At 35.7% G+C, this 11,568-nt stretch overlaps 1 long non-coding RNA gene across 1 annotated transcript in view; it reads right to left on the bottom strand.

Moving 5' to 3' along the window:
• Positions 1-3,701: 3,701 nt before the first annotated feature.
• The window catches only part of LOC122434808, a 299,066-nt gene continuing 291,199 nt past the window's right edge, over positions 3,702-11,568 (bottom strand). Inside the window, exon 3 of the long non-coding RNA XR_006267461.1 lies at positions 3,702-3,739. This is a non-coding gene — a long non-coding RNA (uncharacterized LOC122434808). The remainder of the gene's footprint in view (positions 3,740-11,568) is intronic.

Below are 11,568 nucleotides of genomic sequence, written 5' to 3'. Positions count from 1 at the left end.
TCATGAATTGCATCTGTATGCAATGTGTGGCGAATAATATAGACTTATGACTGTTTGTAAGTATTTGTCCTTTAAATACTGTAGAAAAAATAAAAGTGAAGTTATAAGTAAAGAGTAGAATTATACTGTACAAGAAAATTTTATATCTTCATATGGCCTTAAGTTGTTCTGTGAGAAGTGAAAATGTTGTGCTACTCAGTTGTGTCTGACTCTTGTGATCATATGGACTGTAGCCTGCAGGCTCCTCTGTCCATGGAATTATCCAGGCAAGAAAACTGGAGTGGGTAGCCACTCCCTTCTCCAGGGGATCTTCCCAACCTAGAGATCAAACTCTCTCTACCATCCTTTTATTTCACCCTAAAAGGACATCATTCATTAGCAGTTTTTGTAGGGTCAGCCTAGTGGTAATAAAATCACTCAGATTTTGTCTATCTAGGAATGTTTTAGTCTCTCACTTGAAAAAAAAAGGTGACTAAATATAAATGACAAAAAAATTATCATTTTCACATTTTAAGTGTATTAAAATGTGAATGGCATTAAGTACATTCACATTATTATGCAACCATCATCACCACCCATCTCTAGAAACTTTTCACCTTCTCAATGTAAAATTATATACCTATTAGATAGTAACTGCCATTCCTCCCCATCCAATCCCTGGGAACCACCATCCTACTTTCTGTCTCTGAATTTGGCTACTTGAAGTTACCTGACATAAGTGGAATTATGCAATAATTGTTCTTTTCTGATTGGCTTACTTAATTATCATATCTTCAAGGTTCTTCCATGTTGTAACATGATTTTTTTGTGTGATGACATGTTTTGATTCCCTTTTTATTTCCTCTTGTTTATATTATGCTGATATTTTGCTTCTGGTTACCCTGGGAATTATATATAACATCCTCAAGTTATATGTTTTGTCAGATATACTACTCCCAGCTGGCACATTTTTTTAGGTCTTTAGATATATCATCCATCTACCTTCTGATGAGAATTTGGCTGATAATTTTATTGAGAATCAGTTGTATGTAATGAGTCATTCATTATTGTTCTCCTGATTCTTTTTGCTTTTGCTTATCAAAAGTTTAATGTATCTTTGTGTGTCTGTCCTTGGTTTATTCTACTGGGAATTTATTGAGCATCTTGAACTTATAGATTCATGTATTTACTAAAATTTGGGAAGTTTTTCAGGCATTATTTTTTTTAAATAATCTGTCTTCCCTTTACTCTTTCTTTTTCTGTGACTGTCATATTATATTATATACTTTTTTCTGCTTGATGATGTCCCACAAGTCTCTTTGGCTCTTTTCCATTTTCTTAATTCCTTAGCTCTTTCAACTTGATCATTTCAACTGTCTTTTCTTCATATTTGCTGATTCTTTTTATCTGCTTCCTCAAATCTGCTGTCAAATTTCTCTAGTGAAGATTTTATTTTGGTTTTTATTTATTAGCATTGGAGTTTCCATTTGGTCCATTATAAAAATTTTTATCTCTTAATATTCTTATTTTATTAATAAATCATTTTGGATTTTCTTTAATTTTTGCCTGTTTTCCCTTAGTACTTTAGGTATATTTAAGAAAATAACTTTTAATTTTTTTGTTTGGTAAATCAATTGTCTGGGCTTCCATGCAGATGGCTTTTGCCAATTTAACTTTTCTCTTTGACTGTGCCATGTTTACCTTGTTTCTTTTTGTGTCTCGTAATTTTTGTTGAAAACTGGGCATTTGATTATTATAACAAAATAACTGAAAATTAGATTCCCTTCTCATCATTTGATTTTTTAAATTATTTAATTCTATAGTATATTTATTTTGAGACTTTTTCAAACTATTTTAATAAAAGTTTTTCTTGTCATGTGCACTCACCAATATCTTTGTTAATTTTAATTTCTTATTATTTTTATTGATTTATTTATTTTATTTTTTTCCATTTATTTTTATTAGTTGGAGGCTAATTACTTTACAATATTCTGATGGCTTTTGCCATACATCAACGTGAATCAATCACGGGTATACATGTGTCCCCCCATCATGAATCCGCCTCCCACCTCCCTCCCCACCCTATCCCTCTGGATTGTCCCAGAACACAGACTTTGAGTGCTCTGCTTCATGCATCAAACTTGCACTGGTCATCTATTTTACATATTATAATATACATGTTTCAGTGCTATCCTCTCAGAACATTCCACCCTCACCTCCCACAGAGTCCAAAAGTCTGTTCTTTACATCTGTGTCTCTTTTGCTGCCCTACATGTAGGATTGTCATTACCATCTTTCTAAATTCCGTATAGATGCATTAATATACAGTATTTGTCTTCTCTTTCTGACTTACTTTACTGTGTATGACAGGTTCCAGGTTCATCCACCTCATTAGAACTGATTCAAATGTGTTCCATTTTATATAAGTAATATTCTATTGTGTATATGTACCACAACCTCCTTATTCATTCATCTGCTGATGAACATCTAGGCTGCTTCCATGTCCTAGATATTATAAATAGTGCTGCAATGATTATTGAGGTACATGTGGTTTTCTAGGGGTGTATGCCCAGTAGTGGGATTGTTGGGTCATACGGCAGTTCTATTCCCAGATTTTTTTAAGGGATCTCCACACTGTTCTCCATAATGGCTGTGCTAGTTTGCATTCTCACCAACAGTGTAAGAGGGTTCCCCTTTCTTCACATCCTCTTTAACATTTATTGTTTGTAGAGTTTTTGATGATGGCCATTCTGACAGGTGTGAGATTGATTTGCATTTCTCTAAAAATGAGTGATGTTGAGCATCTTTTCATGTGCTTGTTAGCCATCTTTAGAGAAATGTCTGTTTAGTTCTTTTGCCCAGTTTTTCATTGGCCTGTTTGCATGTTAAACTGGTGTTTTGGCAGAGATTTCCTTCAAAGCTAAAAGCTCAAACAAGCAAAAAGAAAAAGAAAAAAGAAAAAACTGATATCTCCCAGTCTTTGCAGACTGACTCTGTTCTGAGTCAACCCTTCTGCAAATAACTAGACTTTCTCTGAACTCAGGGGCTCAAGGATCAGTCCGAGGTAGAAGGTTAAGGTCTTTTCATGTCTTATTTGAGCATGTGTCTTCTCTGGACCTGCACATACTTTCTAAAGTTCCACATACACATGGTTGCTTTTGAATGTCTTAAATTTTGAGGCTCATCTCAGTTTCTCCTCCAGGCCTTTGATATTCTATTGTATGTCTCCACCTGTAACTCTTTGCCACAAATATCGGTGGATTTGTAATACCATTACAGCTTTTAAAAGCAGTGTCTACCAGTTCCCATCCCTGTTTCAGTTTTGCAAGACCAAAAGGTTAGTCCTTCAGTTAGCTCCCAGACAGGGTAGAAGAGTTGTACACTGTAACTTGCAAATTATGCCTTTCTTTTGAGGTGGAGAACTAGAAACTGACCAACTGCTTATCAAGACCACATTCCTCATCACACAAGGGAGAGTATGGGGGACAGTTTAAAAACTCCTAAGATTTTCCCACTGTTTTGAAGATAGTTTTTTTCCTTGTTTGGGAATTTTCTTCATTGCTGTAATTTTTTAATTAATACTTCTGAAACTTTTACTACCATGTTATACATTTTTATATTTATTTATTTTTAATTGACCGATACTTGCTTTATAATACTGTGTTGATTTCTACCATACATCAACATGAATCAGCCATAAGTATACAATTGTCCACTCTATCTTGAGATTCCCTTCCACCTCCTACCCATTTCCACCCATCTAAGTTTTTACAGAGCATTGGTTTGGGTTCCCTGAGTCATACAGCAAATTCCCATTGGCTCTCTAATTAATATATGGTAGTGTATATGTTTCCATGCTACTCTCTCCATTCGTCCCACACTCTTCTTTCTCCCCACAGCCCATGTCCATAAATCTATTCACTATATCTGCATCTACAATGCTTCCCTGCAAGTAGGTTCATCAGCACCATCTTTCTGGATTAATATATAGCACGAATGTCACAACATCAGACAACACCTGTTTTTTTTTTCTTTCTAAATTAAGTCACTCTGCATAATAGGCTCTAGGTTCATCCACCTCTTAGAACTGATTCAAATGCATTGTTTTTTATGCCTGAGTAATATTTCATTGTATATATGTCCACAGTTTCTTTATCCATTCACCTGCTGATGGACATCTAGGTTGCTTCCATGTCCTAGCCATTATAAATAATTCTGCAGTGAACATCGGGGTACATGAGTCTTTCTTGATTTGTGGTTTCTTCAGCGTATATGCCAATAGTGGGATTGCTGTGTCAAATAGTAGTTTCATTCCCAGTTGTTTTTTTTTTTTTTTTTTTTAAGGAATCTCTATACTGTCTTCCATAGTGGCTGTATTAATTTACATTCCCACCAACAGTGCAAGCGGGTTCCCTTTTCTCTGCACCTTCTCCAGCATTTATTGTTTGTGGCTTTTTTGATGTAGGTCACTGTGAGGTGACCAGTGTGAGGTGATATCTCATTGCAGGTTTGAGTTTCTTTGCTAATGAGTGATGTTGGGCATCTTTTCATGTGTTTATTAGCTATCTGTATGTCTTCTTAGGAGAAATATCTGTTCAGTCTTTTGCCCAATTTTTGATTGAGTTGTTTGTTTTTCTGGTATTAAGTTGGATGAGCTGCTTGTGTATTTTGGAAATTAATCTTTGTCAGTTGTTTCATTTGCTATTATTTTCTCCCATTCTGAGGGTTGTCTTTTCACCTTTATAGTTTTCTTTGCTGTGTAAAGCTTTTAAGTTTAATTAGGTCTCAGTTGTTTATTTTTGTTTTTATTTCCATTACTATAGGAGGTGTGCAATAGAGGATCTTGCTATGATTTATGTAATTGAGTGTTCCTCCTATGTTTTCCTCTGAGAGTTTTATAGTTTCTGATCTTACATTTAGATCTTTAAACCATTTCGAGTTTATCTTGAAGTATGGTGTTAGGGAGTGCGCTAATTTCATCCTTGTATACACAGCTCTCCAGTTCTCCCAGCACTGCTTGTTAAAGAGATTATATTTTCCCCATTGTATATTCTTCCTCTTTTGTCAAAATAAGGTGCCCATATGTGTGTGGATTTATGTATGCGTTTTCTATCTTTTACCATTTTTATATTTCTGCTTTTGTTACAGTACCATACTCTCTTGATGACTGTAACAATGTAGTATAATCTGATGTCAGGAAGGTTGATTCCTTCAACTCCATTCTTCTTTCTCAAGATTCCTTTGGCAAAACAATTAAGAAAGAACATACACATCAATAATTACTTTACATGAAAATGGATTAAATGCTCCAACCAAAAGATACAGGCTGGCTGAAAAGATAAAAAAAAAAATCCACATACATATGCTGTCTACAAGAGACCCACTTCAGACCTAGAGACACATACAGACTGAGCTGATGGAAAGTGAGATGATGGAAAAAGATATTACATGAAAACACAAATCAAAAAAATGCAAGTGTAACAATTATTGTATCAGACAATATAGACTCCAAAATAACAAACATTAGAAAAGATAAGAAAGGAAACTACATACTGATCTGGGAATCAATTAAAGAAGATATAACAATTGCAAATATTTATGTACCCAATATAAGAGCACCTCAATACATGAGACAAACACTAACAGACATAAAAGGGGAAATTTACAGTAAAAAAAAATAAATAAATAATAATAGTAGGGGACTTTAACACCACACTTACACCAAAGGACAGATCATAAAAGAGAAAACCAATGAGGAAACACAAGCCTTAAAATGACACATTAGGCCAGATCAATCTAACTGATATCTTCAGGACATTCCATCCAAATGCAGAAGAATACAGTTTATCCTCAAGTGCATATGGAACATTCTCCAAGATAGATCACATCTTGACTCACAAATCAAGCCTTGGTAAATTTAAGAAAATTTACATCTTATCAAGCATCTTTTCTGAGCACAGTGCTATGAGACTAGTTATCAATTACAGGGAGAAAAGCTGTAAAAACCACAAACATTAACATTAAAAAATATATTTCTAAATAACTAACAGGATACTGAATAAATAAAAGAGGAAATTTAAAAAATACCTAGAAACAAATGACAATGAAAATACAATGATTCAAAACCTGTGCAGGTAGCAAGGGCAGTTGTAAGAGAGCATTTTATTGCAATACAATACTACCTCAATAACAACAACAACAAAAAAAACACATCAAAAAGTCAATCAAACCTTACACCTAAAGCAAATGGAAAGAGAAGAACAAAAATCACCAATGTTAGCTGAAGGAAAGAAATCATAAAGAGCAGAAATAAAGGAAAAAGACATGAAGGAATACCAATAAAAATCAATAAAATTAAAAGCTGTTTATAAACAAAATTGACAAGCCATTAGCCAGATTTATCAAGAACAAATTTCAGAAGACTCAAATCAACAAAATTAGAAATGAAAAAGGAGAGGTTACAACTGACAATGGAGAATCACATAGAATCATAGACTATCATAAACAACTATATGCCAATAAAATGGACAACCTGGAAGAAATGAATAGATAATTAGCAAAGTTCAACCTTCCAGGAATGAATCAAGAAGAAATAGTAATTTTGAATAAGCCAATCACAAGAACTGAAGTCAAAACTGTGATTTTAAAAAAAAAAATCTCCCCAAAACAAAAGCTCAGGGCCAGATGGCTCCAAAGTTAAAATATGTTAAACATTTAAAGGAGAGTTAAGTCTATCCTTCTCAAGCTCTTACAAAAAGTTGCAGAAGGAACACTTCCAAACTCATACTACAAGGCCACAGTCACCCTGGTACCAAAACTAGTAAAACATGCCACACAAAACAAGAAAATTACAGGCCTATATCACTGATGATCATAGGTGCAAATATCCTCAACAAAATTCTAGTGAACAGAATCCAAAAACACATTAAAAAGGGTCATACACTATGATCGTCAGGTTTATCCAAGGGATACAGGAATTCCTCAATATACACAAATTAATCATTGTGATAACAATATTTACAAATTAAAATATAAAAATCACATGATTATCTCAATAGATGCAGCAAAAGCCTTTGACAAAATTCAGTACCCATTTACGACAAAAACTCTCCAGAAAGAGGGCATAGAAGAAACCTAACAACATGATAAAGTCCATATATGATAAACCCACAGCAAACATTATTCTCAACAGTGGAAAGCTGAAAGTACCTCATCTAAGATCAAGAACAAGACAAGGGTGCCCACTCTTGTCACTATTATTCAACACAATTTTGGAAGTCCTAGGCACAGTAATATGGCAATATAAATAAATAAAAGGCATCCAGTTTGGAAAAAAAGAAGTAAAACTCTCATTCTATGCAGATGACATGATACTATACATATAAAACCCTAAAGTAATATCAAAAAATATTTAGAGCTAATCAGTGAATTTAGAAAATCACAGGATACAAAATCAATACACAGAAATCTGTTTCATTCAGAAGTGAAAATTCTGAAAGAGATATTAAAGAATTAATCTCATTCACCATTGCAACAAAAAGAATAAAATACCTAGAAATAAACTAACCTAAGCAGACAAAAGGGCTATATAAACTATAAGACATTGTTGAAAGAAATCAAAGACAACATATATTGTGAAAATAACTATACAACCCAAAGCAATCTATAGATTCAATGCAATCTCTATCAAATTATCAATGGCATTTTTCACAGAACCAGAAAAAAAAGAATTCAAAATTTTTAAAGAAACACAAAAGATCCCCTTTACCCAAACCAATCTTGAGAAAGAAGAATGGGGCTGGAGGAATCAACCTTCCTGACTTCAGATAATACTACAAAGCTACAGTCATCAAGATATTATGGCACTGGCAGCAAAACAGAAATATGGACCAATGGAACAAGATAGAAAGCCCAGAGGTAAATCCATACACCTATGGGCACCTTATCTTTGATAAAGGAGGCAAGAATATACAATGGAGAAAAGATTCTCTTCAATAAATGGTGCTGGGAAAACTGGCCTGATACATGTAAAAGAGAGAAATTAGAACATTTCCTAATACCATACACCAAGATAAACTCAAAATGTGTTAAAAACCTAAATTTAAGACCAGAAACTCTAAAATTCTTAGAGAAAAGCATAGGCAGAAGACCCTTTAATATAAATCACAGTAAGATCCTCTATGACTCACCTCCTAGAGTAATGGAAATAAAAATAAGTGGGTCCAAATTAAACTTAAACACTTTTACAAAGCAAAGGATATTATATACAGGAGAAAAAGACAAACCTCTGAATTGGAGAAAATAATTACAAATGAAAAAAATTAATCTCTACAATATATAAGCAGCTCATGAAGCTCAATCCCAGAAAAAAAGCAACAACAACCTAATATAAAGGGGGCAGAGGAGACATTTCTCCAAAGAAAACACACAGATGGCTAAAAAAAAAAAACTTGAAAAATGCTTAATATAATTTATTATTACAGAAATGTGAATGAAAACTACAATGAAGTATCATCTCATACCAGTCAGAATGGCCATCATCAAAACATCTACAAGTAATAAATGCTGGAGAGGATGGGGAAAAAATGGGACCACTCTTGCCCTGTTGGTAGGAATGTAAATTAATACAGCCACCAAGGAGAAGGAGATTTCTTTAAAAACTAGGAATAAAACTACCTTAGGACCCAGCAATCCCACTACTGGGCATATACCCTGAGAAAATCATAATGGAAAGACACCAATGTTCATTGCAGCACTATTTGCAATAGCCAGGAAATGAAAGAAACTTAGACATCCATTGACAGATGAATAAAGGAATTGTGGTGCATATATATAATATTATTGAATATTACTCAGCCATATAAAGGAACGAATTCGAGTCAGTTCTAATGAAATGGATGAACCTAGAGCCTGTAATATAGGGTGTAGTAAGTCAGAAAATAAGTCAGAAAGAAAATCAGACACTGTATATTAGAGCACATATATGAAATCTTGAAAAATGGTACTGATAAACCTATTTACAGGACAGGGATAAAGACTCACATGTAGAGAATAGATTTATGGACACAGCAGGGGCAGGAGAGCATGAGACAAATTGAAGAGTTAGAAACTCTTCAAAGAGTAGCATTGAAATATATACATTGAAAGAGTAGCATTGAAATATATATATTCAGTTCAGTTAGTTCAGTTCAGTCACTCAGTCGTGTCTGACTCTTTGCGACCCCATGAATTGCAGCAAGCCAGGCCTCCCTGTCCATCACCAAATTCAAGAGTTTAGTCAAACTCATGCCCGTCGAGTCGGTGATGCCATCCAGCCATCTCATCCTCTGTCGTCCCCTTCTCCTCCTGCCCCGAACCCCTCCCAGCATCAGGGTCTTTTCCAATGAGTCAGCTCTTCTCATGAGGTGGCCAAAGTACTGGAGCTTCAGCCTCAGCATCAGTCCTTCGAATGAACACCCAGGACTGATCTCCTTTAGGATGGACTGGTTGGATCTCCTTGCAGTCCAAGGGACTCTCAAGAGTCTTCTCCAACACCACAGTTCAAAAGCATCAATTTTTCAGTGCTCAGCTTTCTACACAGTCCAACTCTCACATCCATACATGACCACTGGAAAAACCATAGCTTTGACTAGATGGACCTGGTTGGCAAAGTAATGTCTCTGCTTTTTAATATGCTGTCTAGGTTGGACAAAACTGTTCTTCCCAGGAGCAAGCATATTTTAATTTCATGGCTTCAGTCACCATCTGCAGTGATTTTGCAGCCCCAAAAATAAAGCCTGACACTGTTTCTACTGTCTCCCCATCTCTTTCCCATGAGGTGATGGGACCAGATACCTTGATCTTAGTTTTCTGAATGTTAAGTTTTAAGCCAACTTTTTAACTCTCTTTCACTTTCATCAAGAGGCTTTTTAGTTCCTCTTCACTTTCTGCCATAAGGGTGGTGTCATCTGCAGATCTGAGGTTATTGAGATTTCTCCCGGCAATCTTGATTCCAGCTTGTTCTTCTTCCAGCCCAGCGTTTCTCATGATGTACTCTGAATATAAGTTAAATAAGCAGGGTGACAATATAGAGCCTTGACGAACTCCTTTTCCTATTTGGAACCAGTCTGTTGTTCCATGCCCAGTTCTAACTGTTGCTTCCTGACCTGCATACAGGTTTCTCAAGAGGCAGGTCAGGTGGTCTGGTATTCCCATCTCTTTCAGAATTTTCCACAGTTTATTGCGATTCACACAGTCAAAGGCTTTGGTGTAGTCAATAAAGCAGAAATAGATGTTTTTTTCTGGAAATCTCTTGCTTTTCGATGAACCAGCAGATATTAGCAATTTGATCACTGGTTCCTCTGCCTTTTCTAAAACCAACTTGAACATCTGGAAGTTCACGGTTCATGTATTGCTGAAGCCTGGCTTGGATAATTTTGAGCACTACGTTACTAGCATGTGCTGCTGCTGCTGCTGCTAAGTCGCTTCAGTCGTGTCCGACTCTGTGCAACCCCATAGACGGCAGACCACCAGGCTCCCCTGTGTGAGATGAGTGCAATTGTATGGTAGTTTGAGCATTCTTTTGGATTGCCTTTCTTAGGGATTGGGATGAAAACTGACCTTTTCCAGTCCTGTGGCCACTGCTGAGTTTTCCAAATTTGCTAGCATATTGAATGCAGCACTTTCATAGCATCATCTTTCAGGATTTGAAATAGCTCAACTGGAATTCCATCACATCCGCTAGCTTTGTTCATAGTGATGCTTTCTAAGGCCCACTTGACTTCACATTCCAGGATGTCTGGCTCTAGGTGAGTGATCACACCATTGTCATTATCTGGGTCATGAAGATCTTTTTTGTATAGTTCTTCTGTGTATTCTTGCCACCTCTTCTTAATATCTTCTGCTTCTGTTAGGTCCATACTATTTCTGTCCTTTATCGAATCTATCTTTTCCTGAAATGTTTCCTTGGTATCTCTAATTTTCTTGAAGAGATCTCTAGTCTTTCCCATTCTGTTGTTTTCCTCTATTTCTTTGCATTGATCGCAGAGAAAGGCTTTCTTATCTCTCCTGGCTATTCTTTGGAACTCTGCATTCAAATGGGAATATCTTTCCTTTTCTCCTTTGCTTTTTGCTTCTCTTCTTTTCACAGCTATTTGTAAGGCCTTCTCACACAACCATTTTGCATTTCTTTTCCATGGGGATGGTCTTGATCCCTGTTTCCTGTACAATGTCACGAACCTCCATCTATAGTTCATCAGGCTCTCTGTCTATCAGATCTAGTCCCTTAAATCTATTTCTCACTTCCACTGCATAGTCATAAGGGATTTGATTTAGGTCATACCTGAATGGTCTAGTGGTTTTCCCTACTTTTTTCAATTTAAGTCTGAATTTGGCAATAAGGAGTTCATGATCTGAGCCACAGTCAGCTCCCAGTCTTGTTTTTGCTGACTGTATAGAGCTTCTCCATCTTTGGCTGCAAAGAATATAATCAATCTGATTTCGGTGTTGACCATCTGGTGATGTCCATGTGTAGGGTCTTCTCTTGTGTTGTTGGAAGAGGGTGTTTGCTATAACGAGTGCGTTCTCTTGGCAAAACTCTATTAGCCTTTG

The sequence above is a fragment of the Cervus canadensis genome, chromosome X, assembly GCF_019320065.1.
Source record: "Cervus canadensis isolate Bull #8, Minnesota chromosome X, ASM1932006v1, whole genome shotgun sequence".
NCBI classification, from domain to species: Eukaryota; Metazoa; Chordata; class Mammalia; order Artiodactyla; family Cervidae; genus Cervus; species Cervus canadensis.
This window is presented reverse-complemented; position numbering and strand designations above follow the sequence as displayed.